The 18,314-nt window shown below is 41.2% G+C and overlaps 1 protein-coding gene and 1 long non-coding RNA gene across 3 annotated transcripts in view; one reads left to right on the top strand and one right to left on the bottom strand.

The window, feature by feature from the left end:
• Positions 1–1,968: 1,968 nt before the first annotated feature.
• On the bottom strand, positions 1,969–9,548 carry LOC134358932 (uncharacterized). Its single transcript, XR_010020978.1, has 3 exons — positions 9,413–9,548; positions 3,356–3,404; positions 1,969–2,570 (listed from the first exon to the last, which is right to left on the bottom strand). It is a non-coding gene; the product is annotated as an uncharacterized LOC134358932 (long non-coding RNA).
• Positions 9,487–18,314, top strand: part of atad1b (ATPase family AAA domain containing 1b) — a 46,988-nt gene continuing 38,160 nt past the window's right edge. Inside the window, exon 1 of one of the 2 annotated variants that reach the window (XM_063071624.1) lies at positions 9,487–9,620. The gene's annotated coding sequence lies outside the window, so the exon portion shown is untranslated. Of the gene's footprint in view, positions 9,714–18,314 lie in introns of both variants that reach the window. The other variant, XM_063071623.1, reaches the window with a different exon arrangement.

Genomic DNA, 18,314 nt, shown 5'->3' with positions numbered 1-18,314 from the left:
TAATCCAACACCCAGGAACAAATCCAGTGAAGGTTTGATGCACTTTCTCTAATGGCAGGTATATTCTTTAGGTAAGAAGATCAAAGCAGTGCATAATCTCTCACGTGTGGCCTCGTCAACTTTATACAGTATATTGAAGTAAATTATCTTTATACCTGCACTCAAATCATCTTGTCATTAAGGCCAACATACCATTTGCCCACTTAATTGTTGTTGTACTAATAGTGACTTGTGTACAAAGACACTGAAGTCCCTTTGAACATCAACATTTCCCAATCTGTTAGTATTTAAAATAATACTCTGCTTATCTGTTTAATATAAATTGGTTGATCTCACATAGTTCCATCTACCATTTATGTTGTTTTATATCCCCATGATAAAGCTCCTTTACATCTTTATCTCTACTCATAATCTCAACAAATTTTGTTTAATCAGGAAAATCAGTAATATGAAAGGGATTAAGAAAATAGGTCTTGATGAGTTTTTTCCCTGGTTAGAGAATAGCGTTGTTACAATAAGGATCAATGTTACCTTGAGGAAGAACATCCCCATCTTCTTTTTAATGGGTATGTTGCAGCCTGCAGGACTTAATAGCGAATTCTGCAATTTTACATAATTTGCCCTTTCTTCTGTAATGAGAAAGGGCCACTTTTGCCTGTCATCTTTTTTATTACTATATTTCTTTTGTATAATCATTACAGATTATAGCAGTAGATAAACATATTGTTTTCTTACCTACCCCATTATTTCATCCTATTAGGGAAATTACCTTTTTTTCCATCCATCACCCACCCTTTCTATATTATTTACACTAATTTGTTTCGCTCTTTCTCAGCTCCACTGAGGGGTCTTGGACATGAAACTTTAACTGAGGAGATTTGGTGTGTCACCAGACTCTCACAAATTTCTACCAATATAGTGTGGGGAGCATTCTAACGTTGCATTTCTGTCTGGTATGGAAAAAGCTGCAGAAAGTTGTAAACTCAGCCAGCTCCATCATGGGCACTAGTTTCCCCAGCATCGAGGACACCTTCAAAAGGCAATGCCTCAAAAAGGTGGCATCCATCATTACGGACCTGTCACCCAAGCCATGCTCTTGTATCATTGCTACCATCAAGGAGGAGGTACAGGGGCCTGAAGACACCCACCCACTCAATGTTTCAGGAACAGCTTCTTCTTCTCTGCCATCAGATTTCTGAATGAATAATGAACCATTCACACTACTTCACTTTTTTTTGCTCTTTTTTTCCATTATTTTTAATTTCTATATATATTTCTCATTGTGATTAATTTTATTATTATATATGCAATGTACTGCTACCACAAAATAACAAATTTCTTTACATATGCCAGTGATATTAAACGTGATTTCCACAGATGTTCTCTGACTTAGAATTTTTAAAGCATATTTTCTGTTTTATTTCAGATTTCTAGCATCTATGTCTTTTTTTTCTAATTTCCTCTCATGACTTTCTCATTGTGAACTTGAGAAAGTATTGGCAGGCATTTCCACGGGAAGGTTTTATGTGTGGTTCTGTTGTTGACATAAAATGTGTGTAACCCACAAAACTGGAAACTTTTAACAGGCTAAAACATTTGCCTTGCAAAAAACAAACTTAGCCAAAATTACTAAACACTCTGGGGGAAAAAACATTGTCTGAAATATTAAAATATGATTACAAAATTCTGAAAGAATATATAAACCTAACACTTTTAAGTGCTTTAATTTAACAAATTATAGGATGCCTAAAGACAAAAGAGTCAAAATATTAAAATGTGCACAGGTAAGAAGGCATCAACATATATGGTTTTTCAAAGCTAAAACTATACAGGCTTGATCTATGGTGCCTGTCTGTTATCTGCAGAATATATCAATAAAATGTTACTACCTTCTTTGTTTGAAAAAGATGGGGACAGAATAATTTAGAATTCTTAGAAATCATTTTATCAGCCATGGTGGAAGTTCTTTTTCTACATCTTTTTTAATCTAGTTCTCTAGACAAGAGTTTCTTATCTGTTTGGCAAAAATGCTGATCTACTGTAACTTCCCCTGCCAAGGATTTGGAATTGTTACATTTTATTTTCCTTCTGTATACCTCCTTAGAATTTTCATGGCATTAAACTGCCCTATTTAAATTCTAGAAATAAATCTGTTGAATTCAGTGTATATGCAGAAATCTGTTTAAGATTGTGATAATTCAGAAGCAAAAATCAATAATGGAAAGGCAATTGCAATGTTTTGTTTATTCATTTTAGTGATATTGACAACAGGAGAAACAGCAGCAGCAGTAGATCAGTTGACACCAGCATTCAATAAAATCATGTCCTTCTCATTCAAAGCCTCAAAACTATGGGGACAGGTTCACTAAATATTTCAGCACCTTACACTACGATGACTTTCACCTCCCTACGCTATAATGACTTTAGAGGATTCAGACTCAGTGATGGTAAATCTATATACCAGATAGGATGATGCACAAAATCGGAAAGGAATCCACAAATGGAAGCACTCTTGCTGCTCCTGTCCTTGATGGGCAAGGTTGCAGATTTTTGAGGTAGTAACGGAATCACTAAAATTAAAAAAAAATGCAGAATATTTTGTAGATAGTATACACCTTAAGCATGGTGTGCTGATGGGGGGCAGGAAATGAATGTTTAAGGTGGTACATGGGTGCAATCAAGTGGTGCTTTGTCCCAGATAACGTTGGGTTACTTGAGTATTGTTAAAGCTTTACTCAAGAAAGCAAGTGGAGAGTATTCCACCGTGCTGCTAATATGTGCTTTGGTGGGTGGTTGATGGTGGAAAGGCTTTGCATTTGTCAGGAAATGAGTCACTCTCCACAGAATCCAACTTCTACTAGACTTGGGTAGTTACACCATTCAAGCTTTTGGAAAAAGGTGACCAACTACCCCCAATCACACATAGTACCCCACAGCATATTAACAGTTACGACAAGCTGATGATAACATAATTGAATTTTAAGGGTGGTAATTAGATTCTTATTGGAAATGATCATTGCTTGTCATTTTTGTGGTGTGACTGTTGCTTCACATTTACCAGCCCACGCCTGCAAGCAGGCATAGATTATAAACACAAGAGATTCTACAGATGCTGCAAATCTAGAGTAACACACACAAAATGCTGGAGGAACTCAGCAGGTCAGGCAGGATCCCTGGAGAGGAATAAACAGTCGACGGTTCAAGCCAAGACCCTTTATCAGGACTTCATCTGCTGAAGGTTTGAGAATGGAAAGGATCATCATGCAACCAAATTGAGGATTTTCAGTAAGGTGGAAATGAAAAGATATTTGAAACGCATCAAGATGAAAATTTACCAAATGAAAAAAATTCTTACATTATTTGAATCCAGTGTTAGGTTTCCTCCAGGGACAACTTGAACATTACTGAAAATAAAAGTTGAAGATGATCAGTTCTACACAGTTTATTTAGTTACATTTAAATGGTCTGAAAACTTTGCCTTATAATTCAGGTTCCCTGGAAACCCAACCATATCACCCATTACACATCATTTCTCCAAAGAGTAGTTACAAGCTTTATAACTAATATCTGTACTTAAATGAGAATTTTGCAACGGACAGACTTATCTGATCATAAACTCTGCATTCTGCTCTTTTTCCTCTTTTGTACTACCTCAATGTACTTATGCATGGATTGATCTTTCTGGATGGTATGCAAATAAAAGATTTTCACTGTATCTCAATACAGGTGACAATAACAAACCAATTACCAAATTACTTCTGACAAGGTTAAAAGAATGATACAACTATAAATTGCCACTGAATTTTATGGGAAAACAAGGATAAGACCATATTAAGTTACTTCCTTTGTTGTGGTTTGGCAGTAAGTGAAATAAGTAGAAAGAGAAATATCAGATTGTTAAGAATTTGAGACCAGAAGATGTTTGGAAAGCGGAGCAGCTAATAAATATTGAGAAGATAAATCACATTTTGCTAAGACCAAATGCAGAGGCTCTGTTTCACCGATTATTTCACATACCTTTAAACTTTGTGGTTTCAAGTGGAAGATTGTTCATATTTTCAGAAAACCATTAACTTGGATAATTGTTCAAATGCCTTTAACTTGGAATGTAGCATTGAGTAGGAACCAAAGTGATAGAGTCAGTTTTATTTTCTTGTATTAGCTTAACTGAAAATCTTTGTAATTTAACTGTAAAAGTGCTCAGTTCACAAATCAACTTCTGTACATCTACTCTTACTTTTCCAGAAGAGATTGTTAGTTTGAAAGACACTAAAATGCCACTCAATAAGATATCTAAGATCAACATTTTAATGTAGAACCCCCCCAGAAAACACTTTACACCTTCTGTGATTGCTCTTACCAATGCTGAAAACTATGTTTTCGTTTCTTTGTGGAAGTTGTTTCAACTTTTGAAAAGATTCAAGGTGTTTGCTCTCTCAGCTCAATTTGGGGGATCCTTGCATTGTAATAATCCATTGTTCCAAATATTCTATTAAATTTTTATTGGACATTATTCTCCCTAGTTGAAGTTAGGTGGCAGCTACCTATTGGATAGGAGGTCCGGAAGCCCGAAGTCCCACACCACCAGGTTCAAGAACAGCAACTTACCTTCAAGCATTCGGTTCTCAAACAAACCAGCAAAACCTAAATCAGTACAGTTCAGTGACACTATGGCACTTTGACCATCTCGCAGTAAAATGGACTTTTTGTTTTAATTTTATGTAAAAATTCTGTATAATTTATGTTTAATTTGTTCTTCTTGTGAATGTAGCTTACATGATGCTATCTTCCTGTAATGCTGCTGCAGGTATGTTTTCCAGTGTATACATACCAAGATAGAGTGAAAAACATTTCCTTGTGTGCCGTCCTTTTCACATCTTGGCTTTACTTGCATACATTGAGGTAGTAAAAATCAAAACATAGTTGCTATAGCTACAGAAAAACTGCAGTGTAGCTAAAGTAGATTGGGAGATCAGGAGTTCATCCTCTAGTGTAGGAGACGTCTATAATATAGGATAGATGCTGTCCTTGAGTCAAGTAGAATGCACCTTCGAGCTTTTGTATCCTCTACCTGACAGGAGGGGGGAAAACAGAGAATGGGAAGAGCTCTTGATTATATTCGCTGCTTTCCTGAGGCAGCAGGAAGTGCGGTTAGGACCAGCATTGCAACAAAAGGCATGTGCCAAAAAATAATTTCAAAGACCTTCCGAGAAGGGTCAGGGCCAAAGCAGAATGAGTCATTGTTTTACAATTTAGTAACGTGGTATAGTCATTCAAGACTCAAGATTGTCATTCTTCAGAACACAAGTGTAAAGGAGAATGTTTCTCAGGATTCAATACAACATAAAAACACATATAATAATCATTAAAAATGCAAAAATAAATTTACAAACAAAAACGTGATTAGCTTATATACATTATCAGTATGTACATTAAGTGACGTTAGGTACAGGTGTATCTGTACATAAAGAGACTCTGACATGAAATGATACAGTAGTGTTTGGTGGGGTGGGTGTGGAGGGGTGGGTTAGTGCATAGGGGTGTAGATCAGCCTTACTGCTCAGGGAAAATAACTGTTTTTGAGTCTGGTGGTCCTGGCGTGGATACTTCATAGCCTCCCTGATGGAAGTGGGACAATCAGTCCATGAGCAGGGTGGGGGGATCCTGCATGATATTGCTGGTGTTTTTCTGGCAGCTTTCAGCACATATGCCCTTGGTGGTAAGTAGGCTGGTGCTGGTGATGCGTTGGGCAGTTGTGACCACCCATTGCACAGCCCTCTTGTCCGCTGTAGAGCAGTTTCCATACCACAGTGATGCAGCATGTTAGGATGTTTTCAACTGCACATCTGTAGAAGATCGTGAGTCCAGCTCGAATCAGCCTTTTTGGGAAGTAGAGGCGTTGGTGAGCTTTCTTGACTGTGAAGGACGTGTTCTTGGATCATGAGAGGTTGTGCGACATGTGCTCTCCCATGTGTTTGGAAAATGCTTGCGCTGCTGTGCTGCTGATGTGAGTGGTGTGAGTTTTCCTGAAGTTGATAACTATCTCCTTTGTATAGGTTACTGGCTTAGTCATAGTCATACTTTATTGATCCCGGGGGAAATTGGTTTTCGTTACAGTTGCACCATAAATAATTAAATAGTAATAAAACCATAAATAGTTAAATAGTAATATGTAAATTATGCCAGGAAATAAGTCCAGGTCCAGCCTATTGGCTCAGGGTGTCTGACCCTCCAAGGGAGGAGTTGTAAAGTTTGATGGCCACAGGCAGGAATGACTTCCTATGATGCTCTGTCCTGCATCTCAGTGGAATGAGTCTCTGGCTGAATGTACTCCTGCGCCCACCCAATACATTATGTAGTGGATGATTGACCAAGATGGCATGCAACTTAGACAGCATCCTCTTTTCAGACACCACCGTGAGAGAGTCCAGTTCCATCCCCGCAATATCACTGGCCTCACAAATGAGTTTGTTGATTCTGTTGGTGTCTGCTACCTTCAGCCTGCTACCCCAGCACACAACAGCAAACATGACCACACTGGCCACCACAGACTCGTAGAACATCCTCAGCATTGTCCGGCAGATGTTACAGGACCTCAGTCTCCTCAGGAAATAGAGACGGCTCTGACCCTTCTTGCAGACAGCCTCAGTGTTCTTTGACCAGTCCAGTTTATTGTCAATTCGTATCCCCAGGTATTTGTAATGCTCCACCATGTCCACACTGACCCCCTGGATGGAAACAGGGGTCACCGGTACCTTAGCTCTCCTCAGGTCTACCACCAGCTCCTTAGTCTTTTTCACATTAAGCTGCAGATAATTCTGCTCACACCATGTGACAAAGTTTCCTACCATAGCCCTGTACTCAGCATCTCCCTTGCTGATGCATCCAACTATGGCAGAGTCATCAGAAAACCTCTGAAGATGACAAGACTCTGTGCAGTAGTTGAAGTCTGAGGTGTAAATGGTGAAGAGAAAGGGAGACAAGACAGTCCCCTGTGGAGCCCCAGTGCTGCTGATCACTCTGTCTGGGAAACAGTGTTGCAAGCACACATACTGTGGTCTGCCAGTCAGGTAATCAAGAATCCATGACACCAGGAAAGCATCCACCTGCATCGCTGTCAGCTTCTCCCCCAGCAGAGCAGGGCGGATGGTGTTGAACGCACTGGAGAAGTCAAAAAACATGATCCTCACAGTGCTCGCTGGCTTGTCCAGGTGGGTGTAGACACGGTTCAGCAGGTAGACGGTGGCATCCTCAATTCCTAGTCGGTGCTGGTAGGTGAACTGGAGGGGATCTTAGCAACTAGGGTTCTGACTGTTAGATTCAATCCCCCTATGGTAGCTGGAAAATTTACTCTCAAGTAATTAATTATGGAGTCAACTAGCCTAACTATGAAGTTTCCAGATTGTTGTAAAAATCCAACATTAATATTCTTCTGGGATGAACTGTTACTCAGTCTAGCCTTTATGTGACTTCAAACCATTAGCATGGTTAACTTTGTCTGCATCCTTTGTTTGAGGACTATTCGGGATGAAAAAAAACAAAGATGTTCACATCTCATAGATTAGTAACAGAAGAATTACAACACATAGTACTACATTCTCACAATCAGTTGTTGAGATAATGTCATATTTTGACCCATTTTATTAAAGGATTTTGGATATTTTAGGGTACCCTTTAAATTAAAGAGGGTTTATGCACATTGAAAATTCCCTTACAATCATCTGCTACAGCCATTCAGAGAGGTGTCTAAACTTCAGATTTTGCAGTCAACAATAAAATACCAATACTCTCTGTTCACCTCAAAGTGGTGCCCTCAGACAAAAGGTGAATTCCATGTTTATGGAAATTCAGTAGCTGTGGCATGTCATTACTATAGGATCCCAGGCATTATAAGCAATATTGATGTCTCTCAAGTGAGTAAGCAGACTATGACATAAGATTTCCAAGGAAATGAAGTACACCTTTATGTAAACAGTTTAAATATTTTACAAATCAGAAATAATAAGAACATATATGAGATGAAAAGAGCTAAAATATCAAACCTATCAAAAACATTTAATTCAATTGAAATAGTTGTCAAAGGATTACAATATTTATTTTTAGGGCTAGAGAATATAAAAAGGGGCAATTATGTATGAGTTCATCATTTAAAGCTGGCTCACACTTCATAGACCAGAGTTTAATAAGCAGAGTGTTTTTCGGTGAGCAAAACTCACAACTAGCTTTTTTTGATTTTCATTGCTGTACTGGGCAGAATTGAAAAAAAAACAGAGCAGCACACACACAGTGCTTGAGGAACTCAGCAAGCCAGGCAGCATCTGTGGAGGGGAATAAACAAGATCTCAAGATCTCTGCAGAATCTCTTGTGTTTTAAGAACTGAAAAGCAAAGAGGTTTGTGGAGGGATAGGGAGTCATTGACAGCAACTTCCATTGAAACATATTGAAAAGGGATTGGACACGCTGGAGGCAGGAAGCATGTTCCCGCTGATAGGTGAGTTCAGAACCAGAGGCCACAGTTTAAGAATAAGGGGTAGGCCATTTAGAACGGAGTTGAGGAAAAACTTTTTCACCCAGAGAGTGGTGGATATATGGAATGCTCTTCCCCAGAAGGCTGTGGAGGCCAAGTCTCTGGATGCTTTCAAGAAAGAGATGGATAGAGCTCTTAAAGATAGCGGAATCAAAGGTTATGGGGATATAAGGCAGGAACTGGATACTGATTGTGGATGATCAGCCATGATCACAGTGAATGGCGGTGCTGGCTCGAAGGGCCGAATGGCCTACTCCTGCACCTATTGTCTATTGTCCATATTTCGGTGTTTGCATGTCTGTATACCAAAAACTGTCATCAGTTTCACTGTGGAATTATGGTAAAAGCTTGCCGTTTCAGTATAATTGGAACTGGACAACCAGCCAGCAAATTAATGATCTGGGTCTTGGCAATACCTTTCACGATCACGAAGAATTGAATAGGCTTTATTTTCGAGAAACTATACATGTTAATAGGAAAGGATGTTTCGTGAAACGATTGTGCACTCTCTCCTTTACGGCGTCACTGCTCAGCTTCACGTGTCACACAATTCCCTTCAAAATTGTTCTTCAATATTGACAGGATGAAATTCAACTGGTGATTTCTAGGTTTAGGGCATAAACTCTACTTTTGTGATGTCATGCTGCGCAATAAAAGAAAGATTTTTAAAGACTTTTACCAGAAATATTTGACTTTTCCCTTCCTGAACTTCTCTTATTAAGATCCCTTAAGGAAACCCAACAGGGGATTGTTCCATTGGTATATTTCTACAATTGCCACATCTCGGTTTGCACCATAGTCAACACTAATACCTGTACGAATTGCATGTGCACCAATTTCCCTAAGAACGTTTCTATGAAGTAAAGAACCTTTGTACCACATACCTAGAAAGAATAGAAAAGAACAAAAGAAGATCTTGACCTCTGAGCTCTTTGCGGCCAACCCGCTCAGCCGGCGGCTGTAAACTGATGCAACAGCCGTGTCAGTGGTGACGGAACCACAGAGCCGCTCACCGTTGCTCGCACGTCCCGTGCAGGCGGACACGGAAGCTGGTCGGACAGCCATGCGCATTGTCCCTCGCCGCAGGCCCAGGTGAGTGTCTCAGGCACCGCGTCCCTCCAGCGTTGTGTGTCCTCTGCCGGGTGGGTCGAGCGCCCTTAGCTGCCCAGCACACAGTCGGGTTGGGTGAGTATTTGTCCGAGTGAGCTGGCAGATATCGGCGTGGCCGTTTCATTCCAGTCGGACCGGGCGATTACCCTGCAGGGAGTCCCGGCTACTGCTGATTTAACCTTGGTGGGTGGGAAACAAGGCCGCGGAGTTTGAATTCGGTTTATATTATTTCCATCCACTGTATCCAAGCAGGGAGGGGGCGCGGTTTGTCCAGAAGTATGTGAAACCCAGAAGGGCAGTTAGAGGAAAATGACCCTGAAAGTTCATTCCAAAATCTTTGATGCTTTTGAGTACTTGCGGTATCGCAGGCGCGCGCGTTTTTCAAGGGTTGACATTGTACTGAAAAATGGCAATTGTTTTTCAAACATGACGCCCCTTGTTCAGCAGGTTTGCGTTAACTGAATTTTCCCGCTGACGTAATATCTACCTATAAAACTACGGGAGTACGTTTTCTAAACTGGACTAAAACAGTTAAGATATTCCTTTTGTTGTTAGATTGACTGCCGCAGAATCGACTATCAGTACGTAATCCTTTTTATTATTGATGTTTAATTTGGTTTTATAGCAGCCAATACAAAAGAATAATTGAAAGCTGAAAAAACTGCAGATGTTGGAAATTGAAACTGAAACAGGACATACAGGAAGTACTTAAGTATTATGTGTGGAAGGACTCTATTTTGTTTCCTCCATTTACATGGTGTCAGCTCTGATAACATCACCTTCCATTCTTCCCGTGTGTCTTGGTTTATTCTCAGTTGTGTTTATTCTTGTTCCCTGCTCTCAATTCAAGGAAGGATTTCCCCTATCCTTCCATCCTCCCAAGTGAACAGACCACCTTCTGTAATTTCCAATGTCTGCTATGTGATGTTACTTATGATAGCACAATCCCCTCTTCCCAGAAATTAGTCTAGTTAATCTTCCTCTAATGCTAGTATATCCTTCCTTAAAGAAACCAAAACTCTGCACAATGCTTAATGTGGCATTACCAGGACCGTTTACAATTGTAACAATACTTCCTCACTTCTGCCCATTAAGATTCCTCCATTCTTCCATCTCCCCTTGATTGGCATCTTCTCATGCAAGGAGATGCAACCACCTGCCTTTTGGCCTTCTTGCCTCCCCCGTTTTGAACACTCTTTTCATCTGACGCAATGGTTTACTTGTTATATGTCCAATTTAGCAGATGTTCTTAATTAACAAAGGGATTGCATTCCTGGGAAATGTTCCATTTAGCAAAAATTGCAAATTGTAAAGCTGTATCCCATTAGTTTCCAAGATAAACACTCTGGTTACATTCCAGAGCTCCAGAATTTAGATCAAAAAGAACTAAACCCTTAAAATACATTAATGCAAGTAGCTAAAAGCATAAAGTATCATTGGTCATAAACTAACATAAAACATTCTGAGTGTATCTTTTCAGATTACTCACCCACTGAATTCTTGCATGTGTTTACATGGTCTTCACTGAAGATTTGTGGAAATAGTTCTTATTGTGTGAGAATCTAGAACTAAAGGTTACTCTTTAAAAGCAAGGTGTTTTAAAAGTCAGAATGAAGTGTAACTTTTGATCTCGAGGTTCTGAATCTCTGGATCCCTGATGGGAATGGAAGCAAAATAATCTTGTAGGTTGATCCTTGATTAGCAAGGGAGGAAGGGTTATTCCGAGGAGTTTACCCCAATCCTAATTCACATGAAGGTGAAAACAATTGCTTTGCGTGCAGATGTAGTAGCCGGCTGGTGATGTAGTGGCGTCCACACTGGACTCAAGGCAAGTGGTGCCGGGTTTGAATCCAGCTGGTCCCTTGCACGCTTTCCATCTGTGCTGGGTTGCGCGTTGAACTAGCAACCTGGCCTCGTAAAAAAAAAAGACAAATGCTAATAAAAATGGCAAGGTTGCCACCCGATGCGCCACAAAGCGTGAAAAGGAACAACAGTGCAGGGTTGGTTGGAGGCAGAGCTTTTGCTGCAGTTGGTCGTGAATCTGAATTTGATATAGTTTATGACATTGATTTCAAGCGCTCGTCTAGGTTCTTGTTCCTACAGACTGATGAACAAGATTTAAAGGTATCAATTGGTACATGGACAACTTTCTTCTTTTTCTCCTAAAAAAGCTTCTTGTAGCAAAACGTGACATTTTCTGTCATTTCTGGTCAAATCTATTGTTGTGCAGCCTTTGAGGCTGTTGTCTTTGAAAACAGCAATTGCTCTCCTGGTGGCGGAGATAAAGGTTCCAAAACCCTTTTGGTAGTCGTGGTATTCTGCTACTGGCTTCTTGTTTCTCTTAACATTTTTCTGTTCACCCTGAGATTTTGACAACTCTTCCATGCCTTCCTCCTCTACTTAGATTAGATTAGATTCAACTTTATTGTCATTGTGCCAAGTACGGATACAAAGCCGATGAAATGCAGTTAGCATCTGACCAGGAATGCAAAGAATAGTGTTATTTACAAAATAACTGCGAATAAAAGTAAGTGCTACAGCACACAAATATAAAAGTACTGAGACAGCACAATATGGGTGCAATACTGCTTAGTGCTGTGATGTGAGATTCAGCAGGGTTACAGCCTCAGGGAAGAAGCTCTTCCTGTGCCTGCTGGTGCGGGAGTGGAGGCTCCTGTAGCGCCTACTGGATGGGAGGAGAGTAAAAAGTCCATGGTTAGGGTGAGATGCATCCTTGATAATGGCGTTTCGCCCTGCCCAGGCAGCGTTTATGGTAGATGTTCTCAATGGTGGGCAATTGGGTGCCGATAATCCGCTGGGCAGTTTTCACCGCATGCTGGGGTGCTTTGCTGTCTGATACGGGACAATTGCCATACCACACTGAGATGCAGTTGGTGAGTATGCTGTCAATGGTACAGCGGTAAAAGTCTGTCAGTATCCTGGGGCAGAGGTGAGCTTTCTTGATGCTCTGCAGGAAATAAAGGCACTCTTGCACCTTTTTGACCGGGATGGAGGAGTTCAGAGACCAGGTGAGATCCTCAGAAATGTGGACACCAAGGAATTTGAAGCTTGATACATGCTCCACTACAGCTCCATTGATATAGATGGGGACCTGAGTGTGGCTCCTAGCATGCCTGAAGTCCACAATGATCTCCTTGGTCTTCAGAATAACATTGATTTATATACCAACTCTGTCCTTGAGCACATCAACAAGTGTGTAGGTAGAGTGGCATCACAAAAACAAATAAAACTTTTCCCCAATCAGAAACCATGGGTGAACAGAAAAGTTTGCCTCCTGCTCAAAGCCAGAGATTCAGTCTTCAGGTCTGTGGTCTGGGAGGCTTACAGCTCAGCCAGGGCCAACCTGAGGAGGGGAATCTCTCAGGCTAAATACATATACAAACATAGAATCGAGGAACATTTCAACTCCTCAGAACCCTTGCGCATGTGGCATGGCATACAGGTCATTACAGACTTCAAACCACCTAGTACTGTGCTCCACCTCATTTGCCAACTTAACAATGTTTTCTCAGATTTTTTTAGGCTCAGAATCCCACAAAGTTGTACATGCATTTTGACTATAATTTCTTCCATATGCAGTTCATTGTTACCTGGGTTTCCGGATCCCAAGAGGCAATGATGTTTTCTGTGGCCATATTGATATTATATCTGTTCCAGATTTATGAATGGTGGGATTATCTGTCCTGGTCCAACCATGAGGATGCTATGGCAAGAGGTTGATAGATTCTTGATGTCTGTCATGAAGCAATACGGAGAGAAGGCCGGAGATTGGGGTTAAGGGGTAAAATGGATCAGCCTTAACGAAATGGCAGAGCAGACGCGATGGGCCAGATGGCCAAATTCTGCTGCTATATCTTGTGGTCTTAATGCCCCTACTTCCTCAGGAAGCTAAAGAAAATTGGCACATCCTCATTGGTTTTTATTGATGCACGATAGAATGCATCCTATCCGGATGCTTCACAGCTTGGTGTGCCCGATATGACAAGAACCCTTGGTGCATTTGACATTAATATATCAGTTTACCAACTGCTTAGTAGCATGACAATGCAAAACCTTACAGCACTAATGATAGGCATTTGATTCCCACCGCTGTTCATAAGAAGTTTATATATTCTCCCTGTGACCGTGTGGGGTTTCTCCGGGTGACCTGGCTTCCTCCCACATTCAAAAGATGTACTGGTTGAGATTAGTAAGTTGTGGGTAATGTTATGTTGGTGCCAGAAACATGGTGACTCTTCCAAGTTGCTCCAGCACATGCTCAGACTAGGTTTGTCATTGATGCAAAAAGCACATTTCACTGTATGTTTCAATGTACATGTGAAGACTAAAGTTAATCTTAAATTTTGATCTTTAATCAATTTTGCTTTTTCCCAGATCATCATCAAACTCATACCATTGATTCAGGACTTCCAATAACATCTTAACCCTTTTCCCGGTCTCTCCATAATAGTATTTCTGCCCTTTGTTGCACACACTTCACCTCCTGAATAACATTTTCGGAACTAACTTTTATTTTGTCTGTGATGTTAGAGATTGCTTTTATAGTCAACACTGCAATGTTAACAAAAGCATGGTATTAACACTTAAAATTTGTGGTAATTTCTTAGAGGAAGTACTTGTCCAGAATAAAAGGATGCCACGGTAGCATAGCTATTACAGCTCGGGGTGTTCGAGCGTTCTGAGTCCAATACCAGTGCCATTCTGTAAGCCGTCTGTCCTCCCAGTGGAATGTGTGGGTTTTCCCTGGGTGCTCCAGTTAACTCCCACAGTCTAAAGATGTACCGGGTAGGTTAATTGTTCATTGTAAGTTGTTCCATATTAGGTTGAGGTTAATAGGGTTTGGGGTTTGTTAGGGCAGCATTACTCGAAGGGCCGGAAGGATCTACACTGTGCCACATTGCTAAATAAATATATTTTTGGAAAGCGCTGTGAAGGATGCACAGTATAAATTATGATGGGTCCTGATGCCATGTAAAGTGCTGTGACATTAGTGATCTTGATGAGGACAAAATGGTGTGAGAGAAAATGTGTGTATTTTGGATGGAAGTTGGCACTCCTTTGTAGCAAAATAAAAATGCCCTGTAGGTTAAGGATGTGTAACCTTAAGGCTGATTTATACTTCTGCGTCAAATTGACGCCGTAGGTACGGCATTGCTGCGAACCCTATGCAGAGCCTACGCGGATCCCTACGCCGTAGCCTGACGCGCACCTCTCCCAAAATGTAAGTACGCGTCGCGGCAACGCTGACCACAACAACTGTGATTGGTCCGCTTGGTAGCATTGCATTGCCTCCTACGCTGCAATAGCTTCCCATTGAGCGACTGAAGGGCAGGGAAGGAACTCTGGCTGTAATGCTTTCCATAAAGCTTTACAGACCTCCGAAATTATGGAGGACACATTTCGCTTTTACGAAAAAAGACGCTCGCTTTAAACTTGTTTACCCCGGGAAAGACTACCATGACCATGAAGCATTGCGTGGGCAGGTGTGTGCACATGCATGACGTGCGCGAATTGCAGAGCGACGCAGACACACCAATGCTCAAGTATAAATGCTCACAATGCACGTAGGCCACTTGCGTGGGTTACGGCGTCCATTTGACGCAGAAGTATAAATCAGCCTGCAGAGTTAAAATTTGAAATTCAAAACCTTTAAATTAATGAATACATGGATACTGCTTTTAGTCCTCCTATATATTGGGAAAAGCAGAACACAGAATGAATGATTGCTTGCGGAATATGTGTATTAGTTTGTAAGTGTGATTCTGAATTCTCAGAACTTGAATTTTGTATCCCAGTTCTACCCTGAACTGTTGTCATCTTCCAACACTGTTATTTTACTCAAGATGAGCTCAGTCAACAGCTCCTTGGCTTTCAGTTAGACCTATTACAACCTTTTGGGCTTGACAATGATTTCATTAACCAGCTATTCCAGTCTTGTCTGACAGTTCTTGTATTCAGTTTTCTTTCTGATACACAGGCACCATCTTAACCAGAAGTTCCGGTCAAGATGACCACTGCATACAATGCTCCTTCGGTTAACATCTTCTGAATAGATCATGGAACCATATTTCACTTTTTCATGTCATTAATCTTCGTTTTTCATCTTGGATGTGATTCTGGAACTATTGGAGCTTGTGATTTGTTGTTTGGAGATGGTTCGGGTGTTCTAGTGCTCTGCAGTCTCTGAGAGGATTCCAGGAGACACAGTGCGCGAACCACTTGGCGTGAAGGTTGTAGGACGGTATGTGAGCCAATGTTCGACTCCATTTCACCAATTAAGGCTTCCATTGTTCACCGAGTAAAGCAATAAGGGAGATTGAAACATCAAGGCGAATGCAGAAGTTTGGAAATCGTTTGGGTGCTTCAGCGCTCTGTAATCTTAGAGAAGATTCTGGGTGACAGAGGCAGCGTATGCGAACCTCGTAGTGGGCAGGCTGCGGGACGGGGCGCAAGCCATTGTTTGACTCTACTTCACTGATTAAAGCTTCCACTGGGCGCTGATTAAAGTGATGAGAGAGATTGAAGCATCGAGGCAAGTGCGGAGGGTGAGCACTGACTGCTTGCCTTCTGTTCGCTCTGCTACAAAGAAGGGAAAGTCTGCTGCTGTGCCAGAGACTGTTGTCCAGGTTTTCTTCGTTTTGGATGTGGGCTTGGACTACAGATATTTTTCAGCCTTAAGTTTTTTATATTCTGTGCTTTTCACTAGATCTTTCTCATTTTTTTTGTGTGGGGTGGGGAGATTTGGGGGTTGATGTGCCTGTTCCACTTTTGTTCATTTTTTTTATGTGGGGGGGGCAGTTGTTGATCGTGCTGCCTTTTCTTGCTTGGTTTCATGGCTATCTGGAGAAGAAGAATTTCAGAGTTGTATACTTTGATAAATGAACCTTGGAACTTTCTGTAATTACACTTCCCCCAGCCATGCCTTTTGGTGTTCACCGCCCTTCAGCCTCTTTCAGTCAATGTTAGCCATTGCGTTTGTCTTTGAATCATGTTTGCCTTTCTCCCTTTCACAGATATTTTTTATTGTTTTCTTTGCCCCTTTCACTTTTCATTATAGTATAAACCTTTTTCTCCAAGTTGTTTGCTTTTTGGATATAAAAGTTATTGATCCAAAATGTGAACTCTGTTCCTCTCTTCGCAGATGCTGCATGACTTACTTTGTATTTTCAACTTTTTCTTTTTTTTTAATAGAAGTGTGATTCCTTAATTTCTAGTAGACCATCTACAATGTGGAATAGGCTAGATAAGGAAAAAAAACTAGTCTGTCCTTTCTATACAGGTTTCCCCCGCCATCCGAAGGTAGAGCGTTCCTGTGAAACAGTTTGTAAGCTGGAATGTCGTAAAGCGAAGAAATGATTACCACTTATTTATATGGGAAAATTTAGTGAGCGTTCGCAGACCCAAAAACAACCTACCAAGTCATGCCAAATAACACATAAAACCTAAAATAACAGTAACGTATAGTAAAAGCAGGAATGATATGATAAATACCCAGCTTATATAAAGTAGAAATACTTTTCCATAATCATTGCCTGAACTGTTCTCCGTAGCGAAAATCTCACGCAAGCGCCATCGGCAAAAACATGCGCAAGCGCTCTCCAGTAACCTTTAAGCTATGAAGCTGCCAAATCATATCAAATAACACGTAAAAATACACAGCCGATATAAAGTAGAAATAATGTATGTACAGTGTAGTATCTCTTACTGGAATTGGGAAAGCGCGGAGCACACTGATGGTGGTGTGTTAGACTGAGTCGTCGGGGTTTGGGTGGTGCAGTGGCTCCCACCTCCGGGCAGCAAACTGATACCAATCCGCGAAGCATGCAGCAGTACAGCGGTAGCCAGGAGGCACCCAGCACATCTTGAAGAAAAAAGCCGAAATGAATATGCTAATTAATTAGGTGCCGCCGGGCACGTAATTGTCGGCCCAGATCAGTGCCAATTGCCGATTGCCTTGCCTCTGATCTGGGCCGACAATTACGTGTCTGGCGGCACCTAATTAATTAGCATGTTTATTTCAGCTTTTTTCTTAAAGATGTGCTGTGTGTCTCCCGGCTACTGCTGCATTCTCTGCGAATCGGTATCTGTCCGCGACCTGGCTGTTGGGGTGGTGGGGCACGGGTGTCATCTCGTCGTCTGGTTCCATTAGAGCAGGCAGCTCATCTTCTCCTATGACTGCCTGCCTTGATGTCGAGGTTCGTCGTCTGCTGTGGCTGATGCGGAAGGCTTGCTTGACCGCTGAACCTTGCGCAGTTTTCTATCATACAGTTCTTTGTAAGCACTCAAACCAACCTGCAAATATCCCCTAAACCGACGTACCCTTTCAAAATTAAAGTCGTACTTTATCATTACTTGTTCGGTTTCGATTGTTATCCTTTCCTCTTCCAATTGCATCAACTCTTCATCTATCAGTTCTTGGTCATGGGATGCCAAAACCTATTCAACATCATCTTCGTCAGCTTCCACAAGCCAAACTCACTTAGTCCTTACTTCATTCACCAGGATCAAAACACTTAATTATGTCTAGTTTTACGCTAAGTGTGACACCCTTACGAGCTCTTTCAGGCTTTTCCGATACCATAGAACTCACCTTGCAAACGGCTGCTCACAGGCACGTGTTTAAGCAAAGCCGGCGAGATTGCAGTTCCGAATCCG

The sequence above is a fragment of the Mobula hypostoma genome, chromosome 19, assembly GCF_963921235.1.
Source record: "Mobula hypostoma chromosome 19, sMobHyp1.1, whole genome shotgun sequence".
Lineage (NCBI taxonomy): Eukaryota > Metazoa > Chordata > Chondrichthyes > Myliobatiformes > Myliobatidae > Mobula > Mobula hypostoma.
Note: the sequence above shows the minus strand (reverse complement) of the source record. Positions and strands in the feature narration are given on the sequence as shown.